The sequence below is a fragment of the Schistocerca americana genome, chromosome 5 (genome assembly GCF_021461395.2).
Source record: "Schistocerca americana isolate TAMUIC-IGC-003095 chromosome 5, iqSchAmer2.1, whole genome shotgun sequence".
Taxonomy (NCBI): Eukaryota; Metazoa; Arthropoda; class Insecta; order Orthoptera; family Acrididae; genus Schistocerca; species Schistocerca americana.
This window is the reverse complement of record NC_060123.1, coordinates 651,263,583-651,288,222: the sequence shown is the minus strand read 5'-3', so window position 1 is coordinate 651,288,222 and position 24,640 is coordinate 651,263,583.

Sequence of the window (24,640 nt, the reverse complement as noted above, 5' to 3'; positions counted from 1 at the left end):
AGTGTGTTTAGAGGCAAACTGTCATGGGCAAAGGTTTCCAACGGCTGTTACTCGAGGCTCGAGTCGATCCAAGATGGGCAGACAATTACGCTTGTGGAAATCCCCTCTTGAAGAGAATTCAATGCTACAAGCAGTTACCACATATTTTAACCTCTGAGGCTATTTAAAAAGGAAGCCGTGGAAATTACAATAAACGTCTTACAGGAACTGTGTTACCCTCGAAGTGCCACATGAAGACCCAGCAATGATCACAGCTAAGCTATCTTTCGCTCAGTGTATCAAACATGCTAATAGTGACCGTGGAGCAAATTTCGTGCGTAGTGACTACCAAATGCATCGGACAGTGACTCGTTTGGCTGTCATTCTGACCTCTCACGAGTCCAGTGGATAGAAAATTATTTAAGTTCAAGTACTCTTCACAAGATGCTCTCGGTAGTTCCAGATTTTGCAAACAGATGCACCAGTGAGTGCGATACCTCACGTAGTTCATTTGATCCAACCAGGCTGACAAAAAACGCCTTCCAACCAAATTCATTCATAATGTTGGCTTCACTGACTTCGAAATGCTATGATACACACTAAAAATAAAATGAAAAAAGGACACCACTAAGGAAATATACGAATGGGACGGAAATCGATAGATATTATGTACATGTGTAGACAAACAAATGATTACAATTTTACAAAAATTGGATCATTTATTCAAGAGAAATATCTTCACAAATTGAGCAAGAAAATGAGGCGTTGGTCCTCTTCTGCCCATTAAGCAAACAGTTATTCGGCTTGGCATTGATTGAAAATGTTGTTGGATGCCCTCCTGAAGGATATCGTGCCAAATTTTGTTCAAATGGTCCGTAAGATCGTAAAGAGATTGTTGGTGGGGGGGATACCCATAATGCTACAAACGTTCTCAACGGGCGAGGGGTGCGGCGATCTTGCTGGGCGGGGTAGGGTTGGATAGTGCCCAGAGGGGGACCAACGCGTGTAGCGTCCCCTTAGAAAAATTAATGAGTTACTGTGCTGATAAACCTCTTACATTACTTGCTTTTCAAACGGCTGAGCAAAACTGAACGTACTCAGACATTCACTAAAGTGACACACAATATTTTTAGCGCAACGCGATCTGACTTTCAGTAATCCCTATAAAAGAATGGCCCTGACTAACAATAACCTATACCTTTCGTGAATTCTTACCTCACAAAAATCTTCGTTACTCGAACTACTGCAATACAGCGAGCGCCAATACTGCCAGCTAACTAAAAGATTCTAACTACTGAAGGCACTAACTACTGATAGGCATAGTTAGCAAATGAAAGATTTTGATAGAGAACAAACAATGTATTTACCTTAATAGTGTTCAAAAGTCATAATATATATATCAGTTCATGACATCCAGTCTTACAAATTTACTGTCTCTGTCCAGATCATCCGCTCTCAAAACTCCGCCACCTCTCTCCCCACATCCATCACTGCTGGCGGCTCACCTCCAACTGCGCAACGCTACGCGCTGCTCACATCCAGGTGCCCAACACTACAATAGCCAACAATAACACAAACCAGCCATAGACTGCACACAGCACAGCCAGTGATTTTCATACAGAGCGCTACGTGGCGTTACAAACATAAAAACCTAAACAGCCTACTTACACGCATTATTGACTTCCTCAATTTGTGAAGTTATTTCTCTTCAATAAATCGTGTTATTTTTCTGAAATTGTAATCATTTGTTTGTCTGCACATGTACTTCACATCTACCGATTTCTGTCCCATTCTGATGTTTCGTTCGTGGTGATTTTTTATGTTATTTTTATCTTAGAGTGTATGTAACTACCTACAGAAGTACAATTCAACTGCGGTTATCTTCCGACTTGAGTGACGACCCCCTCCCCCCGCCCCATATTCCTATCTTGTGCTATTTATGAATGTCATACGCATGTCTCAAGACACTTTTCATTCTTCTGGTAATTTTTAATTTTAAGTATAGTTAATTCTCTGCTGGCATCACAACCAATCAAGAAAGGCGACTTACGAGCATGTACAGATTTGTCCCAAAATTTCGAGAGCAGAACTCTCCAGCGGACCTACAGGGCTGCAGCGATGCGGTTTTCGGCAGGAATGGTGGTGACGGGTTTTGGATAACATAAACGACTTGGCTGAGTCGCCTCCGGGTAGTGACAGCGTGAGGATTGCTTTTCGCACGTATTGTGTTTTGGTGACTCACGGTTAACTGAGAAGTTATGAGCACTCAAATTTCACACTAAACTAAAAAAATTCGGCTCTAAGACGGTGGGCCCAATTCGGGACGCCTTCTGGGGGAAGCCAGGTCCTAGCCAAGAACTTACGAGTTCCCCGAGACCGGGAAACGCCGACGGCAACGAGCGCATTGGCCTTCCATCAACGTCCCAAACGCACGAAAATGTGGAGAAAGTGCAAAACGTTTTAACGAGGACAGACATATGATAATGAGAAGGATAGCAGGGGACTGCATTGGAAATGCTAATCGCACTTTGAGAGACAAATTAGGGATGAGAAAGGTGTGCGCAAAGATGGTCCAAAAAATGATGACCGATGAATAGGAGAAAATCCGCGTGCTGACTTTTCGCGGGGTGTTGGAACGCTGCGAATATGAGCCTGATTTTTTGGACATAATAATGACAGAGGCGAGACATGGATTTCTGAGTACGATACTGCCACACTGATCGTTGGTGCGGGTAAAAGAGGCTCCAATGACTGTCTTCAGGTGGTTCCTAATGACTTGGATGCGCGCTGGGCGAAGCGGTGGCAGCGATGTCATAGATCCATACGGAAAGTTCTTTGAAGATTTTTAAAGGTTTTGCACGTTACATGTCATTAAATTATTCTTGGAACTATCGGATAGGTCCAGTATAGCGGAATCGATCACCTTAAAGTGGTTGCTTTCGTGCTACTAGTTTACTTTCCAAAATGATGGATTTTTAAAGAATTCATCGACTTAGGTGGAACAAAAATTCTTTACTTTACACATACGAACAGCGATTCTGATTACTGTTCTTGAAATTCTTTGCAAATTATTTGTCTCTTTAACTTTCTATAAAAGATAGAAGTTACAGGCCAAAACACGATGTTGGTTGTCGATGTGTCTGGTGTCGTATGACGGCGTAAGTTCATATTCTCACACCGAAAAGTGTTTTGAAACAGATTATCGGACTTCGTATTAAAACTGCAAATTCGCCGTTTAAAGAAGTAAACAGCTAACCATAGAGCGCAGATGACATCGGGTAGTTGCATCTCCAAACGAACCAAAATACGACCAAAAAATCATTTTCATGACACAGTTAAATCAAGAGGTGTAATAGGTCAATCACTTTACTGAGATAAATTCGTTCTGAATTTAACACAACGTTATTATTCATGAAAGTCATACAGTGCGGTAAAGTTACACGTGCACTGTGAAGCGTTCAGAAAAGGTAAGAAAGAAACTTAGAACTGATAGCGTGTTTTCTTTCAAAGATAATTGTTATTAGAAAACACGACTGACATAATATCGCTGCATTTGGCATTCTTTGCGTTCTTATTACTGGTTGAATGATGTAGTTTTGAAGTAGTTTCGATAAAAATGCTATTACATTATGAACAATTTGAATAATGATAATTACACACTAGCATATAAATAGGAATCGGTCTTCTTCGTAAGATACCAACGTTTAAAGTGGAGCCGGCCGCTGTGGTCGAGCGGTTCTAGGCGCTTCAGTCTGGAACCGCGCGGCTGCTACCGTCGCAGGTTCGAATCCTGCCTCGGCCATGGATGTGTGTGATGTCCTTAGGTTGGTTAGGTTTAGGTGGTTCTAAGCCTAGGGGACTGATGACCTCAGATGTTAAGTCCTATAGTGCTTAGAGCCATTTTTTTTTGTTTAAAGTGGGGGAAAAGATTACGATAAAGATACTCTACAGCATTTCGAGATGTTACGTATATTTTGATTAATCTAAGCTCACATCAAGTGTGGGGAAGAAACATAAGAATGTTGGTAAGGAATGTTGTGGACAGATCGAAGCTGGAAAAAAAGGGCAAAGCTGTCATAGAGTTTGATTTCGTCATAACTCTGCTTTATTGGACGAAGTCCCTTTGGAGATGGTATGCCAGAACCTTCCTCATACCTTTGAACTCGATTACCCAGTTGTCGTGGGACCTTACAGCTTAACGCAGATTCTGATCAACGGTTTTTAACATCAACAAACGTTCTCAAAGATGAAAGATGGCGATTCTGAAAGCGAAAAGAAAAAGTCAAAGAAGCACAAGTGACAGAACAACAAGACACCGTAGAAAGTGTCTCGAGCCTCCAGTGTGAGACGGGATGAGGAGCCGCTGTCTGGGAAAAACGACCTCGCCTTGGGCGGGACAGCTGGTGATGCGTGCCACAAAGTGGGGAGTACGTAGCATGTTATTGGGGAGTCATGCCTGCATAAAGCATTGCAGTTAATAAGCATCCGGCTGTATGTTCTGTCGAAATAAACACGCGTTCCTGTTTCGTAACAGTCTAGGAATTCTGCTGTCGTCGCTGGCAACTTAGAGGATTATCGCCAGTCTTTGTTCTAGCAGGACTGCTTGTAAGATAAAAACAAGTTAGATATACTTCTCTGTAAGTTTTCCTCTAGTCTGATAATTCTGGCTGGGTTGTACGCAAAAAAAAAAGAAAAAAAAGAAAAACTAAGATCCGACTTGTTAATCATATGACAGGCGTTGAACAAATGATTCAGCGCATTTTTTTCTCGGCCAATCCCGGTTGAAAAACGCGAAATTTGTAGTGGGGCATCGTGGAATACTCTCCATTCAGCCCCTACAGTATCATGAAGCTCCGATTGGTGACTGCGCTATATGAAGCCTTAAAAATGGCGTCTGTAACGGAAGTGCGTTCCAGGCACAGAGCTGTCACTGAGTTTCTTTTGGCGGGAAACGAGAGCATCACAGATATTCACAGGCGATTGCAGAATATCTACGGAGACCTGGCAGTGAACAAAAGCAGAGTGAGCCGTTGGGTGAGGCGTCTGCCATCATCGCAACCAGGTCTCGCAAACCTGTCCGGTTACCCGTGTACTGGTCAGCCACACACACCTGTCTCTCCTGCAGTGTTGGAACGTGCGGACACTCTCATTCGAGGTGATCGACGGATCACAGTCAAACACCTCGCTGTTAGCTCGACGTCTCTGTTGATAAAGCTCTCACACTCGTCTACCAGTTGGGGGTACTCAGAGGTGTGAGCCCGCTGGCTTCCTCGGCGGCTAGCAAAAGACCGAAACTGCTTGCGCTTACGAGGCCGACCGTGACAATTTTTGTATCGAACATTGTCACAGACGATGAAACATGGGTTCATAACTTCGAATCGGAAACGGCAGTCCACGGACTGGCGCCACAACATCCGTCCTCCGAAGGAAAAGTTCAAAGCCTCACCCTCTGCCAATACGTCATGGTGACGGTCTTCTGGGATTCTGCAGAGGTTATTCTGTTTGATGTCCTCCCTCACGGTGCAACGATCAATGCTGAAATGTACTGTGCTACCTTCAGAAAACTGAAGAAACCATTTCAGCGTGTTCGTCGCCACAAAAATGCAAACGAATTTCTCGTTCTCCATGACAACGCCAGATCTCACACAGGTCTGCGCACCCGAGAGGACCTCACAAAACTTGACTGGACTGTTCTTCCTCATCCACACTACAGCCCGGACCTCGCACATTGCTACTTCCATCTGTTTGCCCCAATGAAGGATGCACTCCGAAGGAAGCATTACGTGGATGATTATTGATGCAGCAAGGCGTTGGCTTTGACGTCGACCAGTAGAATGATACAGTATGGTCATACAGTCCTCCCAGTAAGGTGGCGTAAGGCCATCGCATTGAACGGAGAGTATGTTAAAGAATAGAGTTTTGTAGCCAAAGAGAGGGGAATAATTGTGTGTATTGGAATCCCGAATAAAACCAATCTCCTTTCAGAAGAAGAAAAAATATGTTGCATCACTTATTCAAAGCCCCTCGTAGAGATGTGCGGTGAGTGACGCTGACAGTGTTGCGGCCTATATCCTCGTCAGATTACAAAAACTTCGTAACTGGCACTTAAATATTTGGGGATATTGAGAGTTCTTAACACAGAAAATTCAGCGACAGTCGCCTAAATGGAGAGCGTGTTGGTTGTAAAAAAATTCTAAGGATATTGAGATCCTGCAGGTATGACGGTCAAGATATTGTTCTTGAAATTAAATAAATAAAAAAGTGCATAAGTAAATAAGCAAACGAAAATAAATAAAATAGCATCCTCGTGCTACACAAGTAGTGTGGACAGAGAACGTGGATGTTGAGGTGTGCCAAAGCAGTTGGTTCACCCTATACCTAATGTCATCTGGTAGCTGATTCACAAGCAGGCAACTTCTTACCTCTTCTCACCCTTTTAGATCCACAGAATTACCGAGAGGTCCTCACTTTAATAGCTGTTGGATTAGGTGCCGTCTTAGCGAAGCATCTGTATTGATCTTTAGGTTATCACGAACCATGCTGCAAGCAAACATCGATATGAACCTGGAGCATTATGGACTCGCAGAGTGCGTTGGTCCTAAGCCATACTGGGACTCCAAGACGAACACTGTCAAAATAGGGGACGTCACCTTAAAGAAGCCATTGGCATTTTAGAAGAACGCCGCTTCTTACAGACGGTTAGCACCCGTCTTGGAGTATTCTTCTCAGTTCTCAGCTGTTCAACCTAAAGTGACAACATCGAGGATATTGTGTGACGAAGAATCTCCTCACCGAAGAGGACCACATTTTGACTCTACCTCTCCTACAATGGCGAATTGCGTGAAGCCGAACATTTTCATTTGGAAAGAGATGTCTAAAATACCCTGCTTTCTAGCACTGAATGGAGTAACTTTCCATGTGCAGGGTTTTCGCACGATTAGTTGTAAACTTAACATCAAAACTGTTGACAATGATGTAGATGAAGCTAAGAAACTATTATACCTTGGAAGCAAAATAACACATGACAGACGATGGAAAAAGGACATGAAAATCAGGTTAGCTTAGGCAAAAAGGTCATTTCTATCCAAGAGAAGGTTGCTAGTATCAAACATCTGCATTCATCTGAGGAAGAAATTTCTAAGAATGTACGTTTGGACCACGACATTGTATGCCAGTGAATCGTGGTTTATGGGAAATTCCAAGAAGAGAATCCAAGCGTTTGAGGTGAGCTTCTATAGAACGATGTTGAAAATTAGGTGGACTGATACAGTAAGCGATGAGGAGGTTCTGTGCAGAAGCGGCGAAGAAAGGAACATACAGACAAAACAGAGAATTAGAAGGACAGAATTGCAGGACGTGTGTTCATAAAAAAAATACTACCTGTATTTATCTCCAACGGATTATAGAACCCACATACGTATTTTTTATCGTGATGCCAAAAATAATTATGAACTGTTGTAAGACGTCGTCGTCTCCTGACCTTCATTGCTTACAAATGGTTCAAATGGCTCTGAGCACTATGGGACTCAACATCTTAGGTCATAAGTCCCCTAGAACTTAGAACTACTTAAACCTAACTAACCTAAGGACATCACACACACCCATGCCCGAGGCAGGATTCGAACCTGCGACCATAGCAGTCCCACGGTTCCGGACTGCAGCGCCAGAACCGCTAGACCACCGTGGCCGGCTCATTGCTTACATATTCCGGCCTCACAATCATATTCCGCACGTCAAGACGCTTCATTCGAACCCAAACTCGATAAGATAAATTCAATGTTGTATGAATTCATGTAAACGATATGCAAATAACTAATAAATCGCAAGAGCGCACCATGGTTGAAATACTCGAGGCTCGCATACACACATACATTCCAGACACGACGGTCACAGGAGCTTTTAGTTTGAGAGAGGCAACCGCACGCCAGGTAGGCCAGTTCCAACCCATCTACGTCGGTCGGTGGCCGCCTGTGGAGCAGACAGTGTTAGCCGGAGGGAAAGGAGGAACGACCCCGTGTTTGGCTTAAAAGCAAATTCTGCTACATTGTGTGGGAGCGGCCAGCCTACGCATTCTTTACACATAGCAGGCAGTTTCAGAGATTTTCACAGGGGGACAGCAAACGCCAAACGCCGATACTACAGATTTCCGGAATGTTCGCCTTAAACGAAACGTCATTCTCCCGTTTTAGAAGATCAATGCTGATTGGCAGACGATATTTCTGGCGCCTTGAGCTGAAGGAGTAATGGAAGAGACCTAAAGATATACCCCTTCACGTCTGGCGTGGAGAGGCACGGTTCCGTTGTCGTCACTCTTGGAGCGGGGAACAAGTCTCTCCTCAGTACTTCACTGGGAGAGAACCTCTGTTGAGATCGAATCGAAGTGCGACTCTCTAGATTGAGTCCTTGCGATTAAGTGTTGTTTGCTGTGTAGGCTGACACACTTATCGTGCGGTGTGAACGGACAGAGCTATAATTAAACGCCTGCAAGCGAATTTTTGAGTGGCATCGCGGAGGACTGGTTATCTGATCGGTGTACCACGCCAATTGTTAGACTAGGGGCGAATAGGAATCCTTGACTTCATCAAGGCGTAGGGAGAGCTGGATTGGAGGTCAGTCCAGATAGAACGAAAGTTATCTTATTTGTCAGCAGCGAGCGACGCAGACAGCAGTCATCGCAGCTTACGGTATTGTGCGCTACAGCTATTGCGAGCCCCATATTTCCTCCACAACAGTACACTTTACTGCATTTCACACATGACAGCCTCGACCATACCTAGCAACATTCTGAAGGATAATTATTCAAGTTGAGTAGGCGCGCCTCTCAGCCATTCTGCCAAGTCAACAACAATCTTAAACTTTGTATAGAAATTTCATTAGCGAATCCTATCCTTGAGAGGTAACTTCACATTCCGAAAAGAACCAGGATGTAACTTGTTCAATTCATAACTATTGTGATTTCTCAGAATTTTTGCAAAATAAATAATAACTTTCGTTAGTTTCATGTTTTTCTTACACTAACTAGCTCTACTCCAGTATCCAATAACCCACTAGTTACATAAGAAATTTTGTGAATTTTTGTGTCATTTCCTTATAGTGGATGACTCCAGAAGATATTTGTCGCTGAAAGTTTTTCAGGCATTTCTCTTTAGAACGTTAGGAGCGTCTGTCTGACTTCTGTAGTAGTGTGGGGGTGGAAATTGCATCTTGCAGGAGCCACAGGGTAAAAGGTACATCTCAGATTAATCCGTTGCGCAGAATAACAGAATCTCAGATCAACCCCACGCTCACACTGTATTTTCTTTGGTTAGGTTCTTCTGATCATACTTCTTTATTTCTATATACAGCAAATGACACTCATGTTGACGAAGCTAAAGGCACTGTAAGGATTTTTTTAGGGTAAGAACAGTGATAATCACGGAGAGAGATCCGATAGATGCGTGGTAATTATCACGTAATGAACGACGCCAAAGAGTCATATTTTCATCCCGTTAGGTTCAGGACGTGCAGACAGATGCGGAGTGAGCCGCAGTGCTGTCATTGAGCTGGAGCAGTGGATACAGTGGGCAGAGTGCTCAGCGCCGCTGTGGGCTGGTGAGCGACAGACTGGCGGGATGGATTCCACTGTTAGGGCCCGGGAAAAAACACTATGCAGCAGAATTAAAGGATCACGTTCCAGGAACGCCATAAGTATCTCCCGTTGCGACGCATAAGTTTGAAATTTGGCTCAAATGAGCCTATAAAATTCTCCTGTAATGGTGCAAAATGGTGGCACAGTGCGACATCAACCGCGGGCTCCGCGACGCTTCAAACAGCAACTTTTCAACAGTTGCTAAGGAAGGGCCACAGCTCAGAAGCTGCTGTGAGCTGTAAAATGAGGTAATGATTTCACATTGCTATCAAATTTCACCGAAATTCTTTCCAACGTCACCGTGGAAGTGTCACAGACGAGAAAGTCGTTGCAGCACATCTTACCTACATTTTATTCCTTCTTTTGACATCTCTGTGATGGAAAAGCAACTAAAATCACTCAACAGAGTAAAGTCCACTGGACCTAACGGGATGCCAATTCGATTCTACACAGAGTACGAGAAAGAACTTGCCCCCCTTAAAACAGCAGTGTACCGCAAGTCTCTAGAGGAACGAAAGGTTCCCAATGATTGGAAAATAGTACAAGTAGTTCCAGTTTTCAAAACGGTCGTCGAGCAGATGTGCAAAACTGTAGGCCTATTTATCTGACGTCGATCTGTTGTAGAATTTTAGAACATGTCTTTTGCTCGCGTATCATGTCATTTCTGGAAACCCAGAATCTACTCTGTAGGAATCAACATGGATTCCGTAAACAGCGATCGTCTGAGACCCAACTCGCTTTATTTGTTCATGAGACTTAGAAAATATTAGATACAGACTCGCAGGTAGATGGCATTTTTCTTGACTTCCGGAAGGCGTTCGATACAGTTCCGCACTGTCGCCTGATAAACAACGTAAGAGCCTACGGAATATCAGACCAGCTGTGTGGCTGGATTGAAGAGTTAGCAAACACAACACAGCATGTTGTTATCAATGGAGAGACGTCTACAGACGTTAAAGTAACCTCTGGCGTGCCACAGGGGAGTGTTATGGGGCCATTGATTTTCACAATATATATAAATGACCTAGTAAATAGTGTCGGAAGTTCCATGCGGCTTTTCGCGGATGATGCTGTAGTATACAGAGGAGTTGCAGCATTAGAAAATTGCAGCGAAATGCAGGAAGATCTGCAGCGTAGAGGCACTTGGTGCAAGGACTGGCACCTGACCCTTAACATAGACAAATGTAATGTATTGCGAATACGTAGAAAGAAGGATCCTTTATTGTATGATTATATGATAGCGGAACAAACACTGGAAGCAGTTACTTCTGTAAAATATCGGGGCGTATGCGTACGGAACGATTTGAAGTGGAATGATCATAAAAAAATTAATTGTTGGTAAGGCGGGTGCCAGGTTCAGATTCATTTGGAGAGTCCTTACAAAATGTAGTCCATCAACAAAGGAGGTCGCTTACAAAACACTCGTTCGACCTATACTTGAGTATTGCTCATCAGTGTGGGATCCGTACCAAGTCGGGTTGACAGAGGAGATAGGGAAGATCCAAAGAAGAGTGGCGCGTTTCGTCACAGGGTTATTTGGTAAGCGAGATAGCGTTACGGAGATGTTTAGCAAACGCAAGTGGCAGACTCTGCAAGAGAGGCGCTCTGCATCGCGGTGTAACTTCAAAATGGTTCAAATGGCTCTGAGCACTATGCGACTTCTGAGGTCATCAGTCGCCTAGAACTTAGAACTAATTAAACCTAACTAACCTAAGGACATCACACACATCCATGCCCGAGGCAGGATTCGAACCTGCGACCGTAGCGGTCACGCGGTTCCAGATTGAAGCGCCTTTAACCGCACGGCCACACCGGCCGGCTGCGGTGTAGCTTACTGTCCAGATTTCGAGAGGGTGCGTTTCTGGATGAGGTATCGAATATGTTGTTTCCCCCTACTTATACCTCCAGAGGAGATCACGAATGTAAAATCAGAGAGATTCGAGTGCGCACGGAGGCTTTCCAGCAGTCGTTCTTCCCTCGAACCATACGCGACTGGATTAGGAAAGGGAGGTAATGCAGTGGCAATGTAAAGTGCCCTCCGCCACAAACCGTTGGGTGGCTTGCCGAGTATAAATGTAGATGTAGATGTAGGATGCCAGAACCGTGATGCCCAGCTGTTGAAGTCACTCGGTTTTCTTATGGGCAGCAGAGGAAAACATTTCGGACACACCGTTGCTCAGAATGGACACGAGAAGGTCACAGGGGATGGCGTAAAGGGAGTCAATGAAACCACCCCTTTCATTAGGACGCTGATTCCCGCATATTTCCTGGTCAAAAACGACAGTATACAGTGCGATATGCAACGAGAAAACGGTCTTGATAATCTTTATACTGCTGGCATCTCTCTGATGTTTAACCCTTCTGTATGGACATCGTCGGCTAACAACCCCACTGAACGTGGTCTCGCCCCTTTGGAGCACAATGCGACCGCAAGTTTTGCTCTAGTGTACAGGTTGAAACCACTAGAGGTCGTTCAAAGCCATTCAACGAAATCTGAACGTGATCCGAAGTAACAAAGGGTGTTCATGCTTTTCACTGCCTTACTGTGGCGTGATCACAGAGGCATGAGGCATTGAGACATGCGCGAGTAAAACGACAAACGGTCCCTCTATGACTCCCCAATTTGGGAATACCCTTGGTGGGACCTGCTCACATTTATTGAAAATCTAAAAAATGTGCCTTTACTGAGAAAACTTGTGAATTAGTACTAGGCGCCTGCAGGTAGGCAATTGGCATCACAAGAGTATTTCTCTAAAGTTTGTTAAGTTCATTTTGACGTATTTCGTGCCATCATCTTTGTAGGGAAAGTTAAATGTTGTAGTGCGATATTTGTGTCTACCCGTAATGAATAATATCACATTTGTTCATACATACATTAGATATATCAGACATTCAGACTTTACGAATCCGTTATCTTACACCTTCCATTTGTTCACAAATTGCACCTTGTCTACTCTGTGTCCATACTTGAATACTTCATATTTTTTTCATACAGAATGTGTTCTGTTGAGTAATATTGCCATTTTCATATGCTTGCAGCACTTCAATTTATTTTCTGTAAAAACTTTCCAGCAATCTGGATCAGGCGTCGCTAATGCAGTTGTCCGAGCTACGCATCGGCAGCACAATCTTTCTATTTTCAGGTTATCACGTAGTGTTTGCAACAGATTAGAAACATACTTCGTCTGGACAAATTGATCCCTTAAGGCTCAATTTAATACAGTTTGGGGCAGTATAGTGTCGTGTTTGCTGTGAATTTTCTAGTTCAAAAGTCTTTTGTGTTACTTGCGAGTAAACGATCATTTCCTTGCAGATTACGGAAGTTTTTTCATCTCCGAAACTTCAGCACTGTAGTCATACTGCGTTATTAATGGGCCATATTTGGTTCTGCGGAGGGAGCGGGAGCGGGAGGGTGGGGGGAAACGACGACACACACACACACGCTTCAGACAGAAATCGGTTCCATAAGTTGGTACGAGCATTCAGACAGAGTTTCAAAAGAGTGGCAAGCTACTAGAGGTATACAAAAACACTTCTTTGTATGTCAGTACCTATAAATGCCAACATTGTGTACAGAAGCTCAAACATTTTTATGCACGTTAGTACAGTCCAATGAAGGCACTGTTTGCAGCTCGACACATATCAAAATGGTACCCCGCTTCTCGCCACATGTTCATAAGCATGACATGTATTATGGCCTCTACTGCGGCGTAGATCCATTGCCGAAATTCTGACAGATCTCGAACGCTTTTTCTGTGAACAATCTCCTTAGTAAACACTCACGTACTGAAATCCAGCGAGATCGGGAGTCCGACGGGACAGGCAATAGGAGCGCCACTTCCGATCCAACGCTCAAGAAACGTCTCACGGATAAGTGTGATAACATTCCAATGATAGTGGAGGGTGGGGGGGAGGTGGACACAATTCTGCTGGGAAATGACATTGGGAGGTACCTGCGGAACTACGTAGTAGGCCAACATGTCGGAATAGGGGTGCCCTGCCACATGTGCGGATGTACCCTGCGACTCAGCGCTATTCATGAAATGGTGAGGATCACATCTTGGCGAGTGTATCTGTCTATTACGTATCTACCAACAAACATAAAGTGCCAGGTCCTTTTCTATTGGGGATTTGTTTGTGTATATCTCTAGGCCGTGCATCCTATACAGGGTGAAGAAAAATTCGCGCACTCGCACTTGCCAGCGCGATTCCTCACATACTAGCGATACAAAATTTCGTCCTGCTCATGTTTCGGGCAGTAAATTTAAAGACTGGCAATTTTGTCACTCTGTAATCACGTGTACGGTAACTACCTCTGTCGAGAGACAACAAAAGTGCTGTGCAGTTGGTGCAGTGGATAGCGTTTCGGTTTACCGTACAGGATGGCCCTGTGTCGGGCTTATTTGTTTTCATTTGCTACAAGTAGTCTCTGTGGTATGCTATCTGGGGTCTTAATCGTCATATAGCGATTACAGTGGGCCCTCTACAAAACGTCTGCAGTTACGTACTATGAACGGAGAAATGGAAGTGCAATCGTTTTCATTCGTCAGCATTTAAAGAAATCTTTTGCACGTCGTGGAGGTGAATTGTTTCGCGCCACTGCATCTACTAGATTCCAAATCAGTTTTCTGTGTTCCCTTCCCCAATGGCCCCATCGAATTTATTTGCAAAGCACATATATAGCCCTACTGCTGACGTAAGGGCCTAACGAAATGTGATGGACCTGAACAGAACAAGAATAATATCCAGAATGAGATTTTCACTCTGCAGCGGAGTGTGCGCTGATATGAAACTTCCTGGCAGATTAAAACTGTGTACCCGACCGAGACTCGAACTCGGGACCTTCGCCTTTCGCGGGCAAGTGCTCTACCAACTGAGCTACCGAAGCACGACTCACGCCTGGTGCTCACAGCTTTACTTCTGGCAGTACCTCGTCTCCTACCTTCCAAACTTCACAGAAGCTCTCCTGCGAACCTTGCAGAACTAGCACTCCTGAAAGAAAGGATATTGCGGAGACATGGCTTAGCCACAGCCTGGAGGATGTTTCCAGAATGAGATTTTCACTCTGCAGCGGAGTGTGCGCTGATATGAAACTTCCTGGCAGATTAAAACTGTGTGCCCGACCGAGACTCGAACTCGGGACCTTTGCCTTTCGCGGGCAAGTGCTCTACCAACTCTAGTTCTGCAAGGTTCGCAGGAGAGCTTCTGTAAAGTTTGGAGGGTAGGAGACGAGGTACTGGCAGAAATAAAGCTGTGAGTACCGGGCGTCAGTCGTGCTTCGGTAGCTCAGTTGGTAGAGCACTTGCCCGCGAAAGGCAAAGGTCCCGAGTTCGAGTCTCGGTCGGGCACACAGTTTTAGTCTGCCAGGAAGTTTCACAAGAATAATAGTTGGTATTAATCGATGGGACCATTGGTGGAGGGTACACAGAAAACAAGTTTGGAATCTAGTAGATACAGTGGTGCGGAAAAATTCGGCTCCACGACTTGCAGAAGAATTCTTTAAGTGCTGACCAATGAAAAGGATTGCACTTCCATTTCTGTGTTCATAGTACGTAAGTGCAAATGTTTTGTAGAATTTTGTATCCCGCCTGGGAGGCGGCGCGTGGGTAGGAACGGGAAAATGTAATACAAGTCGGTACTACAAGAAAGTGGTTTACTGTTGCAAAAACAAGGAGATAAACCATTACATAACCCTATACGTAGGTGCGATGCTGAAGCGTAGTGTCCTGGCTGGCTGCAGCTGATGAAATGGGCAGAAGCAGTCGCGGAGCTCGTAGACCTCGACAGCACCGGTTAGAGGGCGCTGTCGTCGGTGTCTCTCGTAGTGCCAACTTGAGAAACTACTCCGTGGCATCGTTGCTATAGATACCACATAGAAGACTCACTGTAATGGCTGTATGACGCTTAGGACGCCAGCCACAGTACCACGCACACTACTTTCAGCAAATAAAAACAAATAAGCCCCGACACAGAATCGAACCGTCGACCTCCTGCATGCTAACCCAAATTTCTATTCACTGCACCAGCTGCACAGTACTATTCTGCTTCCTGGCAGATGTAGTTACCGTACATGTGATTACAGATTGCCAATCTTTAACGGCCATTTACTGCCCGAAATATGCACAGGACGAAATTTTGCGAGGCATTCTTGTACTGTCAGTACGCGACGAATTGCGCTGCAAGGTCCGGGTGCGCGAATTTTTCTTCGCCCTGTATACTGTGCTACAGACTGCGGGCACAGTGGAACGGCGGGTAGCATTCATTTCACGCTAGGTGAGGAGAGCCCTACGTCAACGTGACGTAGGCACGCGTCATCATGAGTTTCACGAGTTGTCCTATCGACTGTTGTGTGCATTCTGTATACATCGACTGTTGTGTGCGTCTTGAATCTGCACTGTTCATTGTTCTTAGTTGATTTACAACATAAAGGCAAAATTAAATGGAACAAGATGGTTTAATATTTCCAGCAACGTTAGGAATTACTTCCAATTTCAGTTTCTCAGTTTAACGTTTCTGCCCACATGAAGTATGTACAATACATTGCCTTTTATAAAAATACGAAACACTTTAATTTCTCCCTAATTCACGTTTTTATCAACATGATTTATGCACCTTTAATCGTACCAAGAATGCCTAGACACTTTCGTTATAGTTATATTCCTTCATTCAGATATTCGTAATGTTCATGAAACACACAATAACATCCCACATTCTTTGGATTGTAGCTTAATAATTAATTATTTCATGTTTGTATCCACATGATTTAGACACGATTCATCGGATTTAAAAAAAAATGGGGTAGCATTCATTTCAGGCTAGAAAAATATCAAGACACTTTCGTTATGGGTATGATTCCTTCATTCAGATCTTCGTTATGTTCATGAAACACACAGTAACATCCCACATTCTTTGGATTGTGGCTTAATAATTAATTATTTCACGTTTCTATGCACACGATTTATGCACGATTCACCGGATTTTTTTAAAAAAATTGACTAAAAGCTTTTTTTTTTTTTCCTTCTTCTTCTTCTTCTTCGTTTCACCCAACTTTGGGGTACGTTGAATCAATCAGTTCTGTGTGTTCTGTGCCTTTCTTTTCGCCCAGTACTGCTTCATTCTTTCTGATCTTGCTTTTCTTTCCTCATCAGAGATGACAATCGTTCTTTTCTTTCTATTTTGGAGCTGGAATCCCTCTTTTCTGTCTTTGCTTATCATTTTTGCGGTCCTGTCTGTGAGCATTTTTTCTGTGATGTGTAGTTCTCTTAAGTCTTTCTCTGTTTGGATAAACCAATTTGGTTTGGATTTTTTATTCCTGAAGTAGTCAAACATTCTTTTTGTAAGTCTATTTGGGTTCATTCTGAGAATGTGCCCATAAAACTCAGTTCTTCTTTTCCTCATTGTATCCGAAAGTTTTTCTGTGGTTTTGTAGAGTGTTTCATTTTTGGTATGAATTAGTTTGTCGTTATGAAATTTGGGGCCTAAAATTTTTCTCAATATTTTTCTTTCTTTGATCTCTAGCCTTTCAATTGGGCCATGGTTAGTGATAGATAATGTCTCAGCTGCATATAGTGCTTCTGGTTTAATGACAGTGTTGTAATGTTTTATTTTTGAATTCCATGAGAGGGACTTTTTATTATAAGTATTTTTAGTAAGCTGAAAGGCTAGTTCAACTTTGTTTCTTCTTAATTCTATTGCTTTTTTCTCAAGGGCGTTCCAGCTAATCCATTCACCAAGATATTTGAATTCTTTAACAATTTCGATCTTTTGGTCTCTTACTTTAAGATATTTCATTGGCTTTTTTATATTTGTGATTATTTTGTTTTTTTCAAAAGAAATTTTAAGGCCTATTTTCTCTGCTTGTTTCTGTAATTCGAGGATCTGTTCTTTGGCTTCTTCCCATGTTTCAGCTAGTAGGGCCATATCATCTGCAAATGCTAGGCAATTAACCTTGATGCCTTTGTTTTTTGTTCCTAGTCGGATTCCACTATTGATTTTCTTGTTCCATTCTCTTACTATTTTTTCTAGGGCACAGTTAAATAACAATGGAGAGAGTCCATCACCTTGTCGTACTCCAGTTTTTATCTCAAATAGGTCTGAGAGTTCTCCCATAAATTTAATTTTGGAGTATGTGTTGGTGATGGTTTCTCTAATTAGGTTTGTAGTTTTATTGTCTAGGTTCAATTCTTTTAATATGGAGATTATTTTATTTTATTTTATTTTTTTTTTACTTTCGTTATGGTTCCTTCGTTCAGGCATTCATGATGTTTGATGTTTCTGAAACACATAATACCATCCCAAATTGTTGGGATTACAGCTTAATAATTAATTGAACTGGGATGAGCGTAACAGATAACTCCTGTCACTTAGTTTGTACACATGCATTTACATTTAGCTTTTACGTTATCGGTACAACCGCAAAGATTGATATACTCACTCATGTAGTCGATTTAGGTTATTTGCGTCACAATGACGTAGTGTTACGTCACTATGACGTATGGTTCTCCTCACCTAGCGTGAGGTGAATGCTACCCTGGAAGAACGGCTGTGTCGCAATCACGTGACGCGACAATGGGTACGTAGCAAACGATCGCAGGTTCGGTGTCGCACAGTGATACGGCGAGTGTACTTCACGTCTGACACTGGGACAAAAATAAATGCGACAACCGGCCATATGTGCGCTGCGGGCATAAGACGACTAAATTACCCTGACAAGCCTCGCACTGCAGTAATTACGGCGGCAGCGGAGGGCTTTGCCGGTGGCCGGGCAGAGTGACCTCTGCGGCGGGCACGTGCCGCGCTGCCGCTGCTGCGGGATTACGGCCCACTTGACCAGCTGGCCAGTGTCCGAGCGCAGCAGGCAGGTTGCGCGCGCGGTAAGCCGGGGCGCCGCGCTGCCGACACGGACAGTGCTCGCCGGTCGGCGCTGGGGCGCCTCGGGGCGGGGTGGTATACGGGCGCCCTCAACCGGCCACCCCGGCGCTGCAATTCATTAAGCGGATCACGTGGCGCCCTTTATCGACGCCGGCCCCGACGCAAAAAATGCGTAAATGGCCGGTGCGCGGTGCTCGCTGACCGCCGCACGCGCCGCCCGCCGGCTCAAATAATCGGCAGGGAGGCGCAGCCGCTGACGCCGCCACTGCCGCCCCACGGCGACCACCCGCCGACTGCCCCGGCGCTCATTGTTTCAGCTCCGGCCGTAAACAGCGGCACGCGCTGTCGAGAGGGCGCCTACATAAATCTAGTGACGCGGTCGCTGTGGGTCCGACGTCACTCGCACCTCTCTGATCTAGCCTCCCCTCCGCGTGTTCGGTGACGAGTGCTAGGTCGGTGTGAGAGCAATCATCTCTCTCTCTACCTACTAGGAGCTTGAAATAACTCTCGTTGTAGTTGTAGTTCTGCAGCATACCCGATACTGACACGACATCTGTCTAATAGTACACTGAAGAGCCAAAGAAACTGGTACAACTACTGTAGGGCTATTACAAATGATTGAAGCGATTTCATAAATTCACTGTAGCTCCATTCATTGACATATGGTCACGACACACTACAGATACGTAGAAAAACTCATAAAGTTTTGTTCGGCTGAAGCCGCACTTCAGGTTTCTCCCGCCAGAGCGCTCGAGAGCGCAGTGAGACAAAATGGCGACAGGAGCCGAGAAAGCGTATGTCGTGCTTGAAATGCACTCACATCAGTCATCATAACAGTGCAACTACACTTCAGGACGAAGTTCAACAAAGATCTACCAACTGCTAACTCCATTCGGCGATGGTATGCGCAGTTTAAAGCTTCTGGATGCCTCTGTAAGGGGAAATCAACGGGTCGGCCTGCAGTGAGCGAAGAAACGGTTGAACGCGTGGGGGCAAGTTTCACGCGTAGCCCGCGAAAGTCGACGAATAAAGCAAGCAGGGAGCTAAACGTACCACAGCCGACGGTTTGGAAAATCTTACGGAAAAGGCTAAATCAGAAGCCTTACCGTTTACAATTGCTACAAGTCCTGACACCCGATGACAAAGTCAAACGCTTTGAATTTTCGGCGCGGTTGCAACGGCTCATGGAAGAACATGCGTTCAGTGCGAAACTTGTTTTCCGTGATGAAGCAACATTTTTTCTTAATGGTGAAGTGAACAGACACAATGTGCGAATCTGGGCGGTAGAGAATCCTCACGCATTCGTGCAGCAAATTCGCAATTCACCAAAAGTTAACGTGTTTTGTGCAATCTCACGATTTAAAGTTTACGGCCCCTTTTTCTTCTGCGAAAAAAACGTTACAGGACACGTGTATCTGGACATGCTGGAAAATTGGCTCATGCCACAACTGGAGACCGACAGCGCCGACTTCATCTTTCAACAGGATGGTGCTCCACCGCACTTCCATCATGACGTTCGGCATTTCTTAAACAGGAGATTGGAAAACCGATGGATCGGTCGTGGTGGAGATCTTGATCAGCAATTCATGTCATGGGCTCCACGCTCTCCCGACTTAACCCCATGCGATTTCTTTCTGTGGGGTTATGTGAAAGATTCAGTGTTTAAACCTCCTCTACCAAGAAACGTGCCAGAACTGCGAGCTCGCATCAACGATGCTTTCGAACTCATTGATGGGGACATGCAGCGCCGAGTGTGGGAGGAACTTGATTATCGGCTTGATGTCTGCCGAATCACTAAGGGGGCACATATCGAACATTTGTGGATGCCTAAAAAAACTTTTTGAGTTTTTGTATGTGTGTGCAAAGCATTGTGAAAATATCTCATATAATAAAGTTATTGTAGAGCTGTGAAATCGCTTCAATCATTTGTAATAACCCTGTACTTAATATCGTGTAGGGTACCAGCGAGCACGCAGAAGTGCCGCAACATGACGCGTCACAGACTCGACTTATGTTTGAAGTAGCGCTGGAGGTAACTGATACCATGAGTCCTACAGGCCTGTCCATAAATCTGTAAGAGTACGAACGTGTGGAGTTTGTTGTGGATTGGCAGGAGAGCCAACCCACTATGAGAGGAAGCCGAAAGGCACGCGTTTTAGCTCACGTAGGCTGGCGTGAGGTCTGGAACAGGACGAGGAATTTAGGCAAAAAAAAAAAAAAAAAAAAAAAAAAAGGACGTAGCTTCTGGAACACTTAACTTTAATCCATAATTGGTGAACATCGCTCTTGACGGTACATGTTTTACAGCATCAATAGTAACTGGTAATGGCGCCTTGCTAGGTCGTAGCAAATGACGTAGCTGAAGGCTATGCTAGCTATCGTCTCGGCAAATGAGAGCGTAATTTGTCAGTGAACCATCGCTAGCAAAGTCGGCTGTACAACTCGGGCGAGTGCTAGGAAGTCTCTCTAAACCTGCCGTGTGGCGGCACTCGGTCTGCAATCACTGATAGTGGCGACACGCGGGTCCGGCGTATACTAACGGACCGCGGCCGATTTAAAGGCTACCACCTAGCAAGTGTGGTGTCTGGCGGTGACACCACAGAGTTCTGTTCTGAACAGCACGTTGCAAGCCATGCCAGATATGCTCAATAATGATCATGTCTGGGGAGTTTGGTGGTCGGCGGAAGTGTTTAAACTCATAAGAGTGTTCGTGGAGCCACTCTGGAGCAATTCTGGACGTGTGGGGTGTCGCATTTTCTTGCAGGGATTGCCCAAGCCCGTCGAAATTCACAAAACACATGAGTGGATGCAGGTGATCAGACAGGATGCATACGTACGTGTTACCTGCCAGAGTCGTATCTGGACATATTAGGCGTCCCACATAATTCCAACCGCACACGCCCCACACCATTACAGGGCCTCCACCAGCTTGAACACTCCCCTGCTGACATGCAGCTTGCATACCTGTACGCCTCCATCCGCTCGATACAATTTGAAACGAGACTCGTCCGACCAGGCAACATGTTTCCAGTCATCAACGGGCCAATGTCGGTGTTGATGGGCCAAGGCGCGACTTAATGCTTTGTGTCATGCAGTCATCCAGGGTACACTAATGGGCCTTCGGCTCTGAAAGCCCATATCTATGGTGTTCCTTTGAATGGTTCGCACGCTGACACTTGTTGATGGCCCAGCACTGAAATCTAGAGCAATTTGCGGAGGAGTTGCAAAAAAAAAAAGGTTCAAATGGCTAAATGGCTCTGAGCACTATGGGACTTAACTGCTGAGGTCATCAGTCCCGTAGAACTTAGAACTACTTAAACCTAATTAACCTAAGGACATCACACACATCCATGCCCGAGGCAGGATTCGAACCTGCGACCGTAGCAGTCGCGCGGTTCCACATTGTAGCGCCTAGAACCGCTCGGCCACCCTGGCCGGCGAAGAGTTGCACTCCTGTATTCTGTCACACTGAATGATTCTTTTCGGCAGTCGTTGGTCCCGTTCTTATAGGATCTTTTTCCGGCCGCAGCGATGTCGGAGATTTGATGTTTTACCGGACTCCTGATATTCACTGTACACTCTTGAAATGGCCGTACTGAAAAAACCCCACCTCATTGGCACCTCTGAAATTCGGTGTCCCATCGCTCGTGCGCTGACTATAGCACCACGTTCAAACTCACTTAAATCTTGATAATCTGCCACTGTAGCAGCAGCAAGCGATCTAACAACTGCGCCAGACACTTTTTGTCTTATATAGGCGTTGCTCACCACAGCTTCATATTCGGCCTCTTAAAATATCTCTGCATTTGAATTCAGGTGCCTATATGAGTTTCTTTGGCACGTCAGCGTGGAAGCATTAGGTTTTCGGATCTGTGTGTGGCCTCTGAGTGCAGTGACAAGAACATGACTGTTTAGTGCTGTTGTTCAAAATGTTCAAATGTGTGTGAAATCTTTTGGGACTTAACTGCTAAGGTCATCAGTCCCTAAGCCTACACAACTTAACCTAAATTATCCTAAGGACAAACGCACACACCCATGCCCGAGGGAGGACTCTAACCTCCGCCAGGACCAGCATTACAGTCAGTCCATGACTGCAGCGCCTAAGACCGCTCGGCTAATCCCACACGGCAGTGCTGTTGTATACGACTTTATACACAAGGGGAGGGATAGGTGAGCTACAGAATGGTGCGTCAACAGTCATCGTAGGAAAGATGGACAGGGGCAGAAATGATTATTGAACACGTTAACACCGTAAATACAAGATTAACTTAACTTGTATTTCTCCAACTGTAAGAAGACTCATTACAAATAATGCAGCATGAAATAAAGTCCATCTCTCAATGTCCACAAGAAGGAGGCTCCCTGAACAAAAGCTAGAACGATTGTGTCAGAGCTGTGACTAAGCAGTGTCTGCATAGCGTCGCATAGCGAAGAAGTTCCATGTGCGAGGGTTTGAGTGGCTGCCGCCGGCTATCCTCTATTGCAGGAGCAGAGGCGCTCATAGTACAGAGCGGTTGGTGTGGCTCAGCGGGTGTGCACCATTGGGTCCGAGAGATCCCGTGTGACTGCTGTGGTGTCTGAAGGAAACTTGCAGGTCCATTGCCAACTGTGAAGCATTTGGCGTGCTACTAATACGTGACAACGCAAGTGCCTTGAACATGTCGGATTTAATACCTACCAAACAGCAGTCGAGGGATGTCTTCCACTTTTGCTCTCATCTCAAGCACTCTGGTGTGGGAGGTCATCGTTTGCTAGTAGAAATGTATGGAGAACATGCTGTGTTGAAAACAACACAGCATGTTGGTTCCAGCGATTCGAAAACATCGACTTCGAAGTGAGCAACAAAATGCGACGAGGCACGTGTGGTGTATCATGAGCTGCTGCAATCGCGTCAAATAGTGAAAGGTGAACTTTAAAAAGCCCATTACCGCAATTGGAAGTGTGCAGTTAGAAGGCAAACGCCCACCACATGTTTAGAGACATGAGGAAATCATTCTGCTTCACGAGATGGTAAACCACGTGCTGAAAACTGAGTGAAGAAAACGTTGCAGAATCTTCGATGAGATTCCCCCACTCCCCCATTTTCTCCAGACATCGCTCCTTCTGATTGCCATTTCTTTAGGTACACGCAGCACCGCCTTTCTGAAAAACACTTTACGTCTTTTAACGATTTCAAAAACGGACTCCATGAGTGTATCACCCCAAAAGAAGCATTTTTAAAATCGTGTAATCCATTTTTTTACCAGGAATGTGGGAAATGGGAAATTGTAGCTGCCGAAGGACACTACTTTCAGTAAATTAGCCAGTAACATTTTTTTAAAATAAACATGTGTTTCATTACTTTGGACCTAAAGTACTTCATATGCTTCGTGCCCAACAAACAGTGAGAATTAATTCAAGTGTCCACTGCAGGTGGATGTCGAACTGCAACTAGAACTCTATTACAAAGTGGAGAGGCTACGCAATGGTGCATACGCGTGGAAAATCGTGACGGGCTTCGGTGAAGCCGCCATGCTGGTGAGGGGCAACATCAGGGACAATTCGGCACTTAGACTATACATTGCATAAACCTCGCATGACTTCATGATATTGAAATCATCTCGATCAGCTGATTATTGGCGGCAAGCACTTGCAGGGGACTTCTGGAACACTGTTCAATTTATTTTTGACTGAAATGTAGTATTTTCAGTAGTGGTTTCATTATTACAGTGCTGAAATCTTGTGCGGTATTTGGGTGCGACGAAAGATATGCAGAAGGGAGTAAATTTCGTTCCAGAGGTCAAGTTGTTCCAAGAACGCAAAAGCATTTGCAAACACATTTTTCGAGAGAAAATCATGAAGTTTAGAGGTTGGAGCTAAGATGTGATATCGTTAGCAAGCAGATGTGTTTGTTTTTCCATTGTATTCCATTTGAGTTACTTAGTTGCGACTAAGTAAAAGCAATAACACTGAAAATAGAGCACTTGCTCACCGAGAGGGAAGCATGGGATAGAAATGATATTTGTTATACATATTGATACAGATGAGAGGTTTACTTGACTATCTTTTTCTGAAATAAATGACGCAACGCGGAACAGCATTGAGTTGATTAGAGAGCCTGATGTTGTCCTAAGGCAAACTGGCCCAGAAATCTCGAACAGCCACCTCCAGTTCTTGCACAGA